Genomic DNA, 17,852 nt, shown 5'->3' with positions numbered 1-17,852 from the left:
ACCCAGGAGGATTCACGTCTCGCCCGAGGGTCCCCTCAAGCAACAGACGCACCTTTGACTCACCAGAGGCCCAGCTCAGACAGGCTTCGCGGAGAAGCAACCTTGGCCAGATCGCCACGCCGACCGACCGTATCGCAGGAGTATTTAATACAAGGATCGACTGACACCTTATCCTGACGCGCGCTCCTCAGTCGACAGAGCCGAAGTGACCGCGGTCACTTCGCCGCTCCACTGACCGACCTGACAGGAAAACAGCGCCGCCTGCCCCACTCTGACTGCTGTGCCACTCGACAGAGTGAGGCTGACAGCAGCTAAGTCCAACCTCGGGCGCCATAGGAAGCTCCGCCTCGCCCGACCCCAGGGCTCAGACTCAACCTCAACGCCGGACGACGGACTTTGCCTCGCCCGACCCCAGGGCTCGGACTCAGCCTCGACCTCGGACGACGGACTCCGCCTCGCCCGACCCCAGGGCTCGGACTTAGTCTCGACCTCGGACGACGGACTCCGCCTCGCCCGACCCCAGGGCTCGGACTCAGCCTCGACCTCGGACGACGGACTCCGCCTCGCCCGACCCCAGGGCTCGGACTCAGCCTTGACCTCGAAAGACGGACTCCGCCTCGCCCGACCCCAAGGCTCGGACTCAGCCTCGACCTCGGACGACGGTCTCCGCCTCGCCCGAACCTCGGGTCCAGACTCGACCTCGACCTCGACCTCGACCTCGGAGGAGCCTCCGCCTCGCCCGACCCCGGGCTCGGACTGACCACGTCACAGGGGGGCCATCATTACCCTACCCCTAGCTAGCTCAGGCTACGGGAACAAGACCGACGTCCCATCTGGCTCGCCCCGGTAAACAAGTAATGATGGCACCCCGCGTGCTCCATGACGACGACGGCTCTCAGCCCCTTACGGAAGCAAGGAGTCGTCAGCAAGGATCCGACAGCCCCGACAGCTGTACTTCCGCAGGACTCAAGCACTCCTCCAATGGCCACGACATCACATGAACAGGGCGCCAAAACCTCTCCGACTGCCACGACGGCATGTCCTTAGGGCTCTGGCTCCTCTCTGTCGGACACGTTAGCACATTGCTACACCCCCCCATTGTACACCTGGGCCCTCTTCTTACGCCTATAAAAGGAAGGTCCAGGGCTCTCGTACGAGGAGGTTGGCCGCGCGGGAGAACGGGCCGCCGCACAGTCTCTCTCGCTCTCGCTCTCTCCCACGCGGACGCTTGTAACCCCCTACTGCAAGCGCACCCGACCTGGGCGCAGGACAACACGAAGGCCGCGGGTTTCCCCTTTGCTGTTTGACCCCCTTTGTGCTCAGTCTCGTGCCGACCCATCTGGGCTGGGACGCGCGGCGATAATTTACTCGTCGGTCCAGGGACCCCCCGGGGTCGAAACGCCGACAGTTGGCGCGCCAGGTAGGGGCCTGCTGCGTGTTGACGAACAACTTCCCGTCAAGCTCCAGATGGGTAGTCTCCAGCAGCCTCTTCAACCCGGGACGATGCTTCGTTTCGAGAGTCTTGAGTTCATGTCCCTCGACGGCAGTTACGACATGATACTCCTTCCTCGCCGCGCGGCAACGACAATGGCGGCCGTCAGCCCGCCCGCCGGCGGCGGAATCGACGACGTCTTCCCCACGTGGCGGAAGAGCAACACCCGGGTCTGTCCCGTCACCTTCCCCGCCGACAGAGGAGGAGGCGGGGCAGGCATGGCCAAGCAGGAGGCGGCACCTCGTCGGCTGTCGAGCGAGTCGATGGCGCGCGGCGCCCCAATGGGGGACACGTCGGGCGTTGACATCGCGTCTAAGACGAAGACGAGCATCGTTTCCCCGCAACACGCCAACTCCAAGCAGACGGACGACACCAGCATGCTCGCGAAGGACTTGCTGGGCGTTAGCCTCGTACCCGAGACAACGGTGCAGTCCGTCCCTGACGCGACTTCGTCACCACCCATCGATCAAGAGGTACCGTCTGTTTCCCATCCCATGCCTTTTAAATTCAGCTGCGACCCACCAAGCGACCCCGCTTCGGTGGACGCTTTCATAAAGGCATGTCCAAACCCTCTGGGGTATCATATGCGGTCACCCTGGGACCGGCTGATGGCCGTCTCGACCAACGAGCCTCTGGGTTCCGAGGAAGATGACGAGCTCGACTCTGGTTGGGATTTCTCCGGGCTCGATAACCCCAGTGCCATGCGGGACTTCATGACTGCATGTGACTACTGCCTCTCTGATTGCTCTGATAGCAGCCACAACCTCGGCGACGAGGACTGTGGCCCAAGTCACGAATGCTTCCACGTCGATCTAGGGGGTCTCGACGAAGGCAACCATCTTGGTATGCCGGAGGACGGTGATCCCCCTAGGCCTGCGCCTCGCTCGACGAGGAAGCAGGACAACTTGTGCAGCTTCGGCAAAATATCGGGCAGGAGTGGGCAGGCCGAGCACCGGCCGGAGAAGCGCGTCACCTGGCCCAGGACGTCCAGCATCGCATCGCCGACGATGCCAGGGCAAGGCTGCCCCCGGCTTCCAGTGGGGTCGGACAGAACCTGGCTGCAGCAGCGATACTACTCCGAGCGATGCCGGAACCATCCACCACCGAGGGGCGGCGTATCTAGGGAGAGCTCAAGAATCTCCTAGAAGATGCCACGGTCCGACGAGCCGAAAGCTCTGCCTCCCGAAGGCAGGGGTACCCCCCGGAGCATCGCGCCGCGACTTCCCGGTTCATGCGGGAAGCCTCGGTCCACACCGGGCACACGCGGAACACCGCGCCTGCGGCCCTGGGTCGCCTCGGCAACGAGCACAACCGTCGCGACCGTCGAGCCCACCTCGATGAGAAGGTGCGCCGAGGCTACCACCCCAGGCGTGGGAGACGCTACGACAGCGGGAAGGATCGGAGCCCCTCGCCCGAACCACCTGGTCCGCGAGCTTTCAGCTGGGCCATACGACGGGCGCCGTTCCCAACCTGGTTCCGAACCCCGACTACCATCACCAAGTACTCGGGGGAGTCAAAGCCGGAGCTGTGGCTCGCGGACTACCAGCTGGCCAGCCAGCTGGGTGGGACGGACGATGACAACCTCATCATCCGCAACCTTCCCCTGTTCCTATCCGACGCCGCCCGAGCCTGGCTGGAGCATCTGTCTCCTGCGCAGATCTCCAACTGGGATGACCTGGTCAAAGCCTTCGCCGGCAACTTCCAAGGCACATACGTGCGCCCTGGGAACTCCTGGGATCTTCGAAGCTGCCGCCAGTAACCGGGAGAGTCCCAGCGGGACTACATCCGGCGATTTTCGAAGCAGCGCACCGAGCTGCCCAACATCACCGACTCGGATGTCATCGGCGCGTTCCTCGCCGGCACCACTTGCCGTGACCTGGTGAGCAAGCTGGGTCGCAAGACTCCCACCAGGGCGAGCGAGCTGATGGACATCGCCACCAAGTTCGCCTCTGGTCAGGAGGTGGTCGAGGCCATCTTCCGAAAGGACAAGCAGCCTCAGGGGCGCCAGCCAGAAGACGTCCCCGAGGTGTCCGCTCAGCGCGACGCGAGGAAGAAGGGCAAGAAGAAGTCGCAATCGAAACGCGACGCCGCCGACGCAGACCTTGTCGCCGCCGCCGAGCACAGGAACCCTCGGAAGCCTCCCGGAGGCGCCAACCTGTTCGACAAGATGCTCAAGGAGTCATGCCCTTATCATCAGGGTCCCGTCAAGCACACCCTTGAGGAGTGCGTCATGCTTCGGCGCTACTTCCACAGGGTCGGGCCACCGGCGAAAGGTGGCCGAGCCCACAACAACGACAAGAAGGAGGATCACAAGGCAGAGGAGTTCCCCGAGGTCCACGAATGCTTCATGATCTACGGTGGGCAAGTAGCGAACGCCTCGGCTCGGCACCGCAAGCAAGAGCGTCGGGAGGTCTTCTCGGTAAAGGTGGCAGCGCCAGTGTACCTAGACTGGTCCGACAAGCCCATCACCTTCGACCAGGGCGACCACTTCGACCGCATGCCGAGCCCAAGGAAGTACCCGCTCGTTGTCGATCCCGTCATCGGCAACATCAGGCTTACCAAGGTCCTCATGGACGAAGGCAGCAGCCTCAACATCATCTATGCCGAGACCCTCGGGCTCCTACAGATCGATCTGTCCTCGATCCGGGCCAGCGCGGCGCCTTTTCACGGGATCATCCCCGGGAAACGCGTCCAACCCCTAGGACAACTCGATCTGTCCGTCTGCTTCGGCACTCCCTCCAACTTCCGAAAGGAAACCCTCACGTTCGAGGTGGTCGGGTTCCAAGGAACCTACCACGCAGTGCTGGGGAGACCATGCTACACCAAGTTCATGGTCGTCCCCAACTACACCTACCTCAAGCTCAAGATGTCGGGCCCCAACGGGGTCATCACCGTCGGCTCCACGTACTGACACGCGTACGAATGCGATGTGGAGTGCGTGGAGTATGCCGAGGCCCTCGCCGAATCCGAGGCCCTCATCGCCGACCAGGAGAGCCTCTCCAAGGAGGCACCAGATGCGAAGCGCCACGCAGGCAACTTCGAGCCAGCTGAGACGGTTAAGTCCGTCCCTCTCGACCCCAGCAACGACGCCTCCAAGCAGATCCGGATCGGCTCCGAGCTCGACCCCAAATAGGAAGCAGTGCTCGTCGACTTTCTCCACGCGAACGCTGAAGTTTTTGCGTGGAGTCCCTTGGACATGCCTGGCATACCGAGGGATGTCGCCGAGCACTCGCTGGATATCCGAGCTGGAGCCCGACCCGTGAAGCAGCCTCTGCGCCGATTCGACGAAGAAAAGCGCAGAGCCATAGGCGAGGAGATCCACAAGCTGATGGCTGCAGGGTTCATCAAAGAGGTATTCCATCCCGAATGGCTTGCCAACCCTGTGCTTGTGAGAAAGAAAGGAGGGAAATGGCAGATGTGTGTAGACTATACTGGTCTAAATAAAGCATGTCCGAAGGTTCCCTACCCTCTGCCTCGCATCGATCAAATCGTGGATTCCACTGCTGGGTGCAAAACCCTGACTTTCCTCGATGCCTACTCAGGGTATCACCAAATCAGGATGAAAGAGTCCGACCAGCTCGCGACTTCTTTCATCACACCCTTTGGCATGTACTGCAACGTTACTATGCCATTCGGTTTGAGGAATGCGGGTGCGACATACCAAAGGTGCAGGAACCACGTGTTCGGAGAGCACATTGGTCGAACGGTTGAGGCTTACGTTGATGACATCGTAGTCAAAACGAGGAAAGCCTCCGACCTCCTCTCCAACCTTGAAATGACATTCCGGTGTCTTGAGGCGAAAGGCGTAAAACTCAATCCTGAGAAGTGTGTCTTCGGAGTCCCCCGAGGCATGCTCCTGGGGTTCATCGTCTCCGAGCGGGGCATCGAGGCCAACCCGGAGAAAATCGCGGCCATCACCAACATGGGGCCCATCAAGGACTTGAAAGGAGTACAGAGGGTCATGGGATGCCTTGCGGCTCTAAGCCGTTCATCTCACGCCTCGGCAAAAGAGGCCTACCTCTGTACCGCCTCTTGAGGATGACCAAGCGCTTCACTTGGACCTCCGAGGCCGAGGAAGCCCTCGGGAACCTAAAGGCGCTCCTTACCAGCGCGCCCATCTTGGTGCCCCCCGCTGCCGGAGAAGCCCTCTTGATCTATGTCGCCGCTACTACTCAGGTGGTCAGCGTCGTGATCGTGGTCGAGAGACGAGAAGAGGGGCACGCATTGCCCATCTAGAGGCCGGTCTACTTCATCAGTGAAGTACTGTCCGAGACCAAAATCTGCTACCCGTAAATCCAGAAGCTACTGTACGCGGTAATTCTGACGCGGTGAAAGTTGCGACACTACTTCAAGTCTCATCCGGTGACTGTGGTGTCATCCTTCCCCCTGGGGGAGATCATCCAGTGCCGAGAGGCCTCGGGTAGGATTACAAAGTGGGCGGTGGAGATCATGGGCGAGACTATCTCGTTCGCCCCTTGGAAGGCCATCAAGTCCCAAGTCTTGGCGGACTTTGTGGTTGAATGGGTCGACACCCAGCTTCTAGCAGCTCCGATCCAACCGGAACTCTGGACCATGTTTTTCGACGGGTCGTTGATGAAAACAGGAGCGGGCGCGGGCCTGCTCTTCGTCTCACCCCTCGGGAAGCACCTCCGCTACGTGTTGCGCCTCCATTTCCCGGCGTCCAACAATGTGGCCGAGTATGAGGCTCTGGTTAACGGGTTGCGCATTGCCGTCGAGCTAGGGGTCCGACACCTCGACGCTCGTGGTGACTCGCAGCTTGTCATCGACCAAGTCATGAAGAACTCCCATTGCCGCGACCCGGAGATGGAAGCCTATTGCGATGAGGTTCGGCGCCTGGAGGACAAGTTCTTTGGGCTCGAACTCAATCACGTCGCTCGACGATACAACGAGACTGCGGATGAGCTGGCTAAGATAGCCTCGGGGCGGACAACAGTCCCTCCCAACGTCTTCTCCCGAGACCTACATCAACCCTCAGTCAAGACCGACGACATGCCCGAGCCCGAGAAGGTCTCGGCCCTGCCCGAGGTGCCCTCGGCTTAGCCTGAGGCACCCTCGGCCCCCGAGGGTGAGGCACTGCGCGTCGAGGAAGAGCGGAATGGGGTCACGCCTAACCGAAACTGGCAGACCCCGTACCTGCAATATCTCCACCAAGGAGAGCTACCCCTCGACAGAGCCGAAGCTCGGCGACTGGTGCGGTGCGCCAAGACGTTCGTCTTGCTGGGTGACGGGAAGGAGCTCTACCACCGCAGCCCCTCAGGCATCCTCCAGCGATGCATACCCATCGCCGAAGGTCAGAAGTTATTACAAGAAATACACTCGGGGGCTTGCGGTCACCACGTAGCACCTCGATCCCTCGTTGGAAATGCCTTCCGACAGGGTTTCTACTGGCCAACCACGGTGGCCGACGCCACTAGGATTGTACGCACCTGCCAAGGGTGTCAATTCTACGCAAAGCAGACCCACCTGCCCGCTCAGGCTCTGCAGACAATACCCATCACCTGGTCGTTCGTTGTGTGGGGTCTGGACCTCGTCGGTCCCTTGCATAAGGCACCCGAGGGCTACACGCACCTGCTGGTCGCTATCGACAAATTCTCCAAGTGGACCGAGGTCCGACCCCTAAACAGCATCAGGTCCGAACAGGCGGTGGCGTTCTTCACCGACATCATCCATCGCTTTGGGGTCCTGAACTCCATCATCACCGACAACGGTACCCAGTTCACCGGCAGAATGTTCCTGGACTTCTGCGAGGATCACCACATCCGGGTGGACTGGGCCGCCGTAGCTCACCCCATGACGAATGGGCAAGTAGAGCGTGCCAACGACATGATTCTGCAAGGACTCAAGCCACGGATCTACAACGACCTCAACAAGTTCGGCAGGCGATGTATGAAGGAACTCCCATCGGTGGTCTGGAGTCTGAGGACAACGCCGAGCCACGGGCTTCACGCCGTTTTTTCTAGTCTATGGGGCCGAGGCCATCTTGCCCACAGACTTAGAATACTGTTCCCCGAGGACGAGGGTGTACGATGACCGAAGCAATCAAACCAACCGAGAAGACTCACTAGACCAGCTGGAAGAGGCTCGGGACATGGCCTTACTACACTCGGCGCGGTATCAGCAGTCCCTGCGACGCTACCACGCCCGAGGGGTTCGGTCCCGAGACCTCCAGGTGGGCGATTTGGTGCTTCGGCTACGACAAGACGCCCGAGGGCGCCACAAGCTCACGCCTCCCTGGGAAGGGCCATTCATCATCGCCAAGATTTTGAAGCCCGGAACATACAAGCTGGCCAACAGTCAAGGCGAGGTCTACAACAACGCTTGGAACATCCGACAGCTACGTCGCTTCTACCCTTAAGATGTTTTCAAGTCGTACATACACCTCGTTTACGTATGCCAACAAAGTCTAACCGTCAAGGAAGGGTCAGCCTTGCCTCGGCAAAGCCCGACCCTCCCTCGGGGGCTAGAAGGGGGGGAACCCCCTCTACGTCAAAATTTTCCTCGGAAAAAGTCTTTCTACCAGAACGTCTTTCGTGCTTTTCGACTACTTCGAAAGTGGGATCCTGAAAACGACGGAGTACACGTAAGCAGGCAAGGCCAACCGAGCCGAGGGACTCCTACGCCTCCGGGATACGGATACCTCACTCATCACCTTCTGCGATAAGTAACTGAAGCTCGGATAAGCGGTTCCGCTAACCGAACAAGTCTTAATGCTCGAAAACTTTTATGCCGAAACGATTTTTCGTGCCTTCTCGACTATATCGATAACAGAATCCTACGGACGAGTAAGAGTACACGTAATTGGCAAGGCCGATCAAGCCGAGGGACTCCTACGCCTTCGGGATACGGATACCTCACTCATCACCTTCCGTGAAAAGTAACTCTCGCTCGGACAAACAATTCTGTTACCGACAAATAAGTCCAAATACTCGAGACAAGAGGAAAAGAAACACGGCTTTACAACACGATGATGATATGTTTGGGCCTCGGCGGCCGCAAAAAACATACGCACACTACAAGATAAACTGCTCCTGCAGGATCAGACATCAGTGGGGGAGCAGCAGCACCCTCGGCGTCGACTCCACCTTCGGCGGAATCCGACCCGGCCTCGGACGACGACACGATCGAAGGATCTCCACCTCGAAGGAACCTGTCGGCACTACGCCTGGGCCATCGTCGCTGGGGTCTCCTCCGGGAACCCGGCCCAAGCAGACGGCTCGACCAGCCGCTCCGTAGCCTCAGCCAGCTGTCCCCCGAGGACATCAGCCCGGCTCATGGCCTCGGTAACCCGACTCTGGCGTCAGTCCGCCAGTGGACGGCCCGGCCAAGCTCTGGCCGACGAAGCTTCTTTTCGAGCCAACTCTGCCTCTGTCCGTGCTGGCACCGCTGCCTCCGGCTCCGGCTCATCGCAGAGTGGCCAAGGGTTTCTTTAACTAAGCAAGAGAATCCTCGGGCGGCAAGGCCGACCGAGCCGAGGGACTCGTACGCCTCCGGGATATGGATACCTCACTCGTCACCTTTCGCACGAGGCAACTCACACTTGGTTAAGCGGTCCAGCTAGCCGACAGGCGAGTCCTAGTGCTCGAAATGAGGAAGAAACACGGCTTTACGCCAAAATACATACATGTTCAGGCCTCGACAGCCACAATGAACAAACACCAGCACTCAAGGTGCCATTACAAACGGAACTCCGGTTCCGCCCCCGCAGGTACGAACAACCCCCCACATTGGAGGGCCTGCGGGGCGACAAAACCCCAGGTGGCTCGCTGCCGCCCACTCCGGCAGCAGCGACAACGACCTCCGCTCCGGGCGACCAAACAACAACAGCGATGACCTCAGGGCAGACGCTGCTGCGACAAGGCCCTCGCCCACGTCCCCACTTGAGGGGCGAGGACAAGCAGAAGGCCGTAGAGTTGGAGGTCAGTCCGCGGGTGGCTCCGACTATCTCGTCGGCAGAGAAACCTCTTCCGGCTGCCTCGGTGGGAGGTGGCACCGGAAGCAACGCCGGAGCCGCTCAGGCCAGAGAGCCAGACACGCGGCAGCTGCCAGCGCCACGAACGGCGAACGCCCTTCCCCCCGATCACTGAGGGAAGGAGCGGGCCGCTGCCCGCTCGGAGGTAGAGCGCCGGCTCAGCCCGGCCTCTGTCCCAGCCAGGATGATGAAGATCCTTGAAGCTGAGGGCGGGGCAGAGCCCGCAGCCCGGCTTGCTTCTCCCCACCATCGAACTGGTGGTCACAGTCTTGGGTGACCACCGGCGAGGGGATGCAGCCGGGCTGCCTGATGAAAATCCTTGAAGCCGAACGATGGCTGAAAGGTACCAACTTCCGCGAAGTTGCGTTCCTCCAACGACGACAAGACGAAAGCAACGCGAGCGTTCCCCATCCGGGGGCTCGGAAGGTGGAAGGACGCGATGCATGGGGAGAGTGCGAAGACATGGTTGTCGTCCAAGGGGGTCGCCCTCCTTTTAAAGGCGACTCTCCCCACTTGCGTCCTCAGCCGTCGCGGACTGAGTCTTCGCCAACACGCTCCAAGGTCCTCCCCCTATGACACGGGGGCTGGGTCCCACGCGTCATGCAAGCTGGCCCAGGACAGAAGAGGCCAAACCGCCGCGCGCGGTCCGCGTAACTGCCCAGCGGTTACAAGCGCTCCTCCACTTTCGCCCAGACCAGCGGGTGAAAGGGCGGACCGCCATGTAGGCGGCATGCAACCGTACCAAGGGGGCGCACCCTTTCGACTCCGACGCGTCCAGCATGGGGGCCCAGGCCCACACGTCATGTAACCGGCGCGCCGGTTACTACGTGCGGGAAACTGCACCGCCACTTGCGCCAGTACCTCGCCTTCTTGACTGCGGAATCAGTGCCGCGACTCGAGGCGACCCTGCGCATGGCCTAACAGTGCCAACCGAGCAATCGATCACGGTTCAGTCAGCCGCGGGAGAAGGCGCGACGATCAACATGACCAAAAGTGGGCCGACAGTAATGGCGGCGGCAGGCGGACGGAAGCAGCAGTCAAGTCGTCTGCAGGCTCACGTCCCCTCCTGGGACAGCGAGAGAGCCCTCTCCCATGGTGTGAAGACGACGCGCCCGTGTTCCGTTCCTCGAACGGCTCGCGCACGCACATCGGCTGCCCCGCGAACCACTCGTCCCGTCGCATTAACTCTGCAGCAGGACAGGCGGCACCTTTGGCAGGCGAAGCAGGCGACGCTTCACCTCCGCCATGATGACCGCGTAAAAAAGGTACGCCACGTCGTTCAAATTCATATCCCTTCTTCTCTTCCCCTTTCTCTCTCTTGCTACAGGGACCGCGAAAGGGGATACTCCGAAAGGGATCTGTCGGGGACCATAATTAGGGGTACCCTCAAGACGCCTAATTCTCAGCTGGTAACCCCCATCAGCATAAAGCTGCAAAGGCCTGATGGGTACGATTAAGTCAGGGATCAGTCCACACGAGTGAATCGATCACGCTTCGCCCGAGCCTAGCGTCGGCCAAGTGCAGCCGACCTCGAGAGACTTCCGTCTCGCCCGAGGCCCCCTTTTTATGGCGGACACCTCACCGGCTCGCCCGAGGCCTTGGCTTCGCTCAGAAGCAACCTTGACTAAATCGCCACACCGACTGACCAAACTGCAGGGGCATTTAACGCAAAGGTGGCCTGACACCTTTATCCTGACACGCGCCCCCGGCAGAGCCGAAGTGACCGCCGTCACTTCACCGCTCCACTGGCCAGTCTGACAGAAGGACAGCGCCGCCTGCGCCACTCCGACTGCAGTGCCACTCGACAGAGTGAGTCTGACAGGCAGTCAGGCCTTGCCAAAGGCGCCACGGCGAACTCCGCTCCGCCCGACCCCAGGGCTCGGACTCGGGCTAAGACCCGGAAGACGGCGAACTCCGCTCCGCCCGACCCCAGGGCTCGGACTCGGGCTAAGACCCGGAAGACGGCGAACTCCGCTCCGCCCGACCCCAGGGCTCGGACTCGGGCTAACGCCCGGAAGACGGCGAACTCCGCTCCGCCCGACCCCAGGGCTTGGACTCGGGCTAACGCCCGGAAGACGACGAAACTCCGCTTCGCCCGACCCCAGGGCTCGGACTCCGCCCTGGCCTCGGCCGAACGACTTCCGCCTCGCCCGACCCCTTGGCTCGGGCTCGGCCACGGCAACAAAAGGCAGACTCAACCTCGGCTTCGGAGGAACCCCCACGTCGCCCTGCCTAGGGCACAGACCGCCACGTCAACAGGAGGCGCCATCATCATCCTACCCCGAATCGACTCGGGTCACGGAGAACAAGACCGGCGTCTCATCCGGCCAGCTCCGCCGGAGGGGCAATGATGGCGCTCCACAAGCTCTATGACGACGGCGGCCCCCAGCTCTCTTACGGAAGCAGGACGACGTCAGCAGGGACTCGACCGCTCCAACAGCTGTCCCTCCACCAGGCTCCGCCGCACCTCCGACAGCCACGACATCACGCCAGCAGGGTGCCCAGATCTCTCCGGCTGCCACATTGGCATGTACCTAGGGCGCTAGCTCTCCCTCCGCTAGACACGTAGCACTCTGCTACATCCCCATTGTACACCTGGATCCTCTCCTTACGACTATAAAAGGGAGGACCAGGGCCTTCTCAGAGAAGGTTGGCCGCGCGGGACCGAGGACGGGACAGGCGCTCTCTTGGGGCCGCTCGCTTCCCTCACCCGCGTGGACGCTTGTAACCCCCCTACTGCAAGCGCACCTGGCCTGGGCGCGGGACGAACACGAAGGCCGCGGGACTTCCACCTCTCTCACGCTCGACTCCGGCCACCTCGCCTCTCCCCCTTCGCGCTCGCCCACGCGCTCGACCCATCTGGGCTGGGGCACGCAGCACACTCACTCGTCGGCTTAGGGACCCCCTGTCTCGAAACGCCGACAGTTGGCGCGCCAGGTAGGGGCCTGCTGCGTGCTGACGAACAGCTCCCCGTCAAGCTCCAGATGGGCAGTCTCCAGCAACCTCTCCGGCCCGGGACGATGCTTCGTTTCGGGACTCTTGAGTTCATGTCCTTCGACGGCAGCTACGACATGATACTTCTTCCACCGCCGCGCGACTACGACAATGGCGGCCGACAACCCGCCCGCCGGCGGCGGAATCGACGACGTCTTCCCCGCGTGGTGGAAGAGCAACATTCGGGCTCGCTTCGTTCTCTCCCCCGCCAACGGAGGAGGAGGCGGGGCCGTCAAGGCCAGGCGGGAGGCCGCGCTTCATCGGCCGTCGAGCGAATCGACGCCCCCGACGCCCCGACGGAAGGCACGCCGGACGTCGACCTCGCGTTCAAGACGGAGGCAAGCGCCGTCCCCCCGCGGCACGCTGACCCTGAGCAAGAAGACGACGCCGGCGCGCTCGCGGAAAGCCTGCAGGACGTCGCCCTCGAACCAGAGATGACGGTGCAACCAGTCCCCGATGTGACTACGTCGCTCCTCGTCGACCAAAAGGTACCGACTAACTCCCATCTTGCGTCATTTCGACTCGGCCTCAACCCGCCAAACGACCTCGTTTTGGCGGGCGCTCTCATTGAGGCGAGTGCAACCCCACTGAGGTTCCGTGTGCGGTCGCCTTGGGACCGACTGACGGACGTCTCGACCTACGGGCCCTCTGGGTCCGAGGAAGATGACGATCCCAGCATCGGTTGGGATTTCTCCGGACTTGGCAACCCCAGTGCCGTGCGGGACTTCATGACCGCATGTGACTACTGCCTATCCGACTGTTCCGATGGAAGCCGCAGCCTTGGCGACGAGAGCTACGGCCCAAGCCGCGAATGTTTCCACATCAAGCTAGGGGATCCCACCGAAGGCAACCATCTTGGCATGCCGGAGGATGGTGATCTCCCTAGGCCGGTGCCTCGCGCCGACATCCCACGGGAGCTAGCTGTGGTCCCCGCTCCGGCGGGGGGTTACGACCCACAACTCGAGCAAGTCCGCGAGGCGCAGGCCAGGCTCAACGAGGGAACAGGAGCGCTTGAGCCGATCCGTCGGGACGTCGGACAGGCATGTGTGGGCCAACCCCTGGCCGGAGAAATACGTCATCTGCCCCAAGGTCTCCAGCACCGCGTCGCCAACGATGTCAGGATCAGGCCGCCGCCCGCATCCAGTGGGGTTGGTCAGAACCTGGCAACCGCAGCAATGCTCATCCGCGCGATGCCGGAGCCGTCAACCACCGAGGGTCGGCGAATCCAGGGAGAACTCAAGAATCTCCTGGAAGGCGCCGCGGCCCGGCGGGCCGAGAGCACTGCATCCCGAAGGCAAGGATATCCCTCGGAACCTCATGCCGCGACTTCCCGATTCATGCGGGAAGCCTCGGTCTACACCGGGCGCACGCGCAACACCGCGCCTGCGGCCCCGGGCCACCTCGGCAACGAGCACCATCGACGCGACCGTCGGGCTCACCTCGACGAAAGGGTGCGCCGAGGCTACCACCCCAGGCGTGGGGGGCGCTACGACAGCGGGGAGGATCGGAGTCCCTCGCCCGAACCACCCGGTCCGCAGGCCTTCAGTCGGGCCATCCGACGGGCGCCATTCCCGACCCGGTTCCGACCCCCGACTACTATCACAAAGTACTCGGGGGAAACGAGGCCGGAACTGTGGCTCGCGGACTACCGCCTTGCCTGCCAACTGGGTGGAACGGACGACGACAACCTCATCATCCGTAACCTCCCCCTGTTCCTCTCCGACACTGCTCGCGCCTGGTTGGAGCACCTGCCTCCGGGGCAGATCTCCAATTGGGACGACTTGGTCCAAGCCTTCGCTAGCAATTTCCAGGGCACATATGTGCGCCCCGGGAATTCCTGGGACCTTCGAAGCTGCCGGCAACAGCCGGGGGAGTCGCTCCGGGACTACATCCGGCGATTCTCGAAGCAGCGCACCGAGCTGCCCAACATCACCGACTCGGATGTCATCGGCGCGTTCCTCGCCGGCACCACTTGCCGCGACCTGGTGAGCAAGCTGGGTCGCAAAACCCCCACCAGGGCGAGCGAGCTGATGGACATCGCCACCAAGTTCGCCTCTGGCCAGGAGGCGGTCGAAGCTATCTTCCGAAAGGACAAACAGCCCCAGGGCCGCCCATCGGAAGAAGCTCCCGAGGCGTCTGCTCCGCGCGGCGCCAAGAAGAAAGGCAAGAAGAAGTCGCAATCGAAACGCGACGCCGCTGACGCGGACCTTGTCACCGCCGCCGAGTATAAGAACCCTCGGAAGCCCCCCGGAGGTGCAAACCTCTTCGACAAGATGCTCAAGGAGCCGTGCCCCTACCATCAGGGGCCCGTCAAGCACACCCTCGAGGAGTGCGTTATGCTTCGGCGTCATTTCCACAGGGCCGGGCCACCCGCCGAGGGTGGCAGGGCCCGCGACGACGACAAGAACGAAGATCACCCAGCAGGGGAGTTCCCCGAGGTCCGCGACTGCTTCATGATCTATGGAGGGCATGCGGCGAATACCTCGGCTCGGCACCGCAAGCAAGAGCGCCGGGAGGTCTGCTCGGTGAAGGTGGCGGCGCCAGTCTACCTAGACTGGTCCGACAAGCCCATCACTTTCGACCGGGCCGACCACCCCGACCATGTGCCGAGCCCGGGGAAATACCCGCTCGTCGTCGACTCCGTTGTCGGCGATGTCAGGCTCACCAAGGTCCTGATGGATGGGGGCAGCTGCCTCAACATCATCTACGCCGAGACCCTCAAGCTCCTGCGCGTCGATCCGTCCTCCGTCCGAGCAGGCGCTGCGCCCTTCCACGGGATCATCCCTGGGAAGCGCGTCCAGCCCCTCGGGCGACTCGACCTCCCCGTCTGCTTCGGGACACCCTCCAACTTCCGAAGGGAGACCCTGACGTTCGAAGTGGTCGGGTTCCGAGGAACCTACCACGCCGTGCTAGGGAGGCCATGCTACGCGAAGTTCATGGCCGTCCCCAACTACACCTACCTGAAGCTCAAGATGCCGGGCCCCAACGGGGTCATCACCGTCGGCCCCACGTACAAACACGCGTTCGAATGCGACGTGGAGTGCGTGGAGTACGCCGAGGCCCTCGCCGAGTCCGAGGCCCTCACCGCCGACCTGGAAAACCTCTCCAAGGAGGTGCCAGACGTGAAGCGCCATGCCGGCAACTTCGAGCCAGCGGAGACGGTCAAGGCCGTCCCCCTCGACCCCAGTGGCGACACCACCAAGCAGATCCGGATCGGTTCCGGGCTCGACCCCAAATAGGAAGCAGTGCTCGTCGACTTTCTCCCCGCAAACGCCGACGTCTTTGCGTGGAGTCCCTCGGACATGCCCGGCATACCGAGGGATGTCGCCGAGCACTCGCTGGATATTTGGGCCGGAGCCCGACCCGTCAGGCAGCCTCTGCGCCGATTCGACGAGGAGAAGCGCAGAGTGATTGGCGAAGAGATCCACAAGCTAATGGCAGCAGGGTTCATCAAAGAGGTATTCCATCCCGAATGGCTTGCCAACCCTGTGCTTGTGAGGAAGAAAGGGGGGAAATGGCGGATGTGTGTAGACTACACCGGTCTCAACAAAGCATGTCCGAAGGTTCCCTACCCTCTTCCTCGCATCGACCAGATCGTGGATTCCACCGCTGGGTGCGAAACCCTGTCCTTCCTCGATGCCTACTCAGGGTATCACCAGATCTGGATGAAAGAGTCCGACCAGCTCGCGACTTCTTTCATCACGCCGTTCGGCATGTACTGCTATGTCACCATGCCGTTCGGTTTGAGGAATGCGGGCGCGACGTACCAGCGGTGCATGAACCATGTGTTCGGCGAACACATCGGTCGCACAGTCGAGGCCTACGTCGATGACATCGTAGTCAAGACACGGAAGGCTTCCGACCTCCTCTCCGACCTTGAAGTGACATTCCGGTGTCTCAAGGCGAAAGGAGTCAAGCTTAATCCTGAGAAGTGTGTCTTCGGGGTGCCCCGAGGCATGCTCCTAGGGTTCATCGTCTCCGAGCGAGGCATCGAAGCCAACCCGGAGAAGATTGCGGCCATCACCAGCATGGGACCCATCAAGGACTTAAAAGGGGTACAGAGGGTCATGGGATGCCTCGCGGCCCTGAGCCGCTTCATCTCACGCCTCGGCGAAAGAGGTCTGCCTCTGTACCGCCTCTTAAGGAAGGCCGAGTGTTTCGCTTGGACCCCTGAGGCCGAGGAAGCCCTCGGCAACCTGAAGGCGCTCCTTACAAAGGCGCCTGTCTTGGTGCCGCCGGTGGACGGAGAAGCCCTCTTGGTCTACGTCGCCGCGACCACTCAGGTGGTTAGCGCCGCGATTGTGGTCGAAAGGCAAGAGGAAGGGCATACATTGCCCGTTCAGAGGCCGGTCTACTTCATCAGCGAAGTGCTGTCCGAGACTAAGATCCGCTACCCACAAGTTCAAAAGCTGCTGTATGCTGTGATCCTGACAAGGCGGAAGCTGCGACACTACTTCGAGTCCCATCCGGTAACTGTGGTGTCATCCTTCCCCCTGGGGGAGATCATCCAGTGCCGAGAGGCCTCGGGCAGGATCGCGAAGTGGGCGGTGGAAATCATGGGCGAAACGATCTCGTTCGCCCCTCGGAAGGCCATCAAGTCCCAAGTGTTGGCGGATTTCATGGCCGAATGGGTCGACACCTAGCTGCCAACGACTCCGATCCAACCGGAGCTCTGGACCATGTTTTTCGACGGGTCGCCGATGAAGACGGGGGCCGGCGCGGGCCTGCTCTTCATCTCGCCCCTCGGAAAGCACTTGCGCTACGTGCTGCGCCTCCACTTCCCGGCGTCCAACAATGTGGCCGAGTACGAAGCTCTGGTCAACGGATTGCGGATCGCCATCGAGCTAGGGGTCAGACGCCTCGACGCCCGCAGTGATTCGCAGCTCGTCATCGACCAAGTCATGAAGAACTCCCACTGCCGCGACCCGAAGATGGAGGCCTACTGCGACGAGGTTCGGCGCCTGGAAGACAAGTTCTTCGGGCTCGAGCTCAACCACATCGCTCGGCGCTACAACGAAACCGCAGACGAGCTGGCTAAGATAGCCTCGGGGCGAACGACAGTCCCCCCGGACGTCTTCTCCCGGGATCTGCATCAACCCTCCGTCAAGCTCGACGACACGCCCGAGCCCGAGGTACCCTCGGCTCAGCCCAAGGTACCCTCAGCTCAGCCCGAGGCACCCTCGGCCCAGCCCGAGGTACCCTCGGCCCCCGAGGGCGGGGCACTGAACGTCGAGGAAGGGCAGAGCGGGGCCACACCAGATCAAGATTGGCAGGCCCCGTACCTGCAATATCTCCGTCGAGGAGAGCTACCCCTCGACCAAGTCGAGGCTCGGCGGGTAGCGCGACGCGCCAAGTCATTCGTCTTGCTGGGCGACG

The sequence above is a fragment of the Zea mays genome, chromosome 6 (genome assembly GCF_902167145.1).
Source record: "Zea mays cultivar B73 chromosome 6, Zm-B73-REFERENCE-NAM-5.0, whole genome shotgun sequence".
Classification (NCBI taxonomy): Eukaryota; Viridiplantae; Streptophyta; class Magnoliopsida; order Poales; family Poaceae; genus Zea; species Zea mays.
This window is presented reverse-complemented; position numbering follows the sequence as displayed.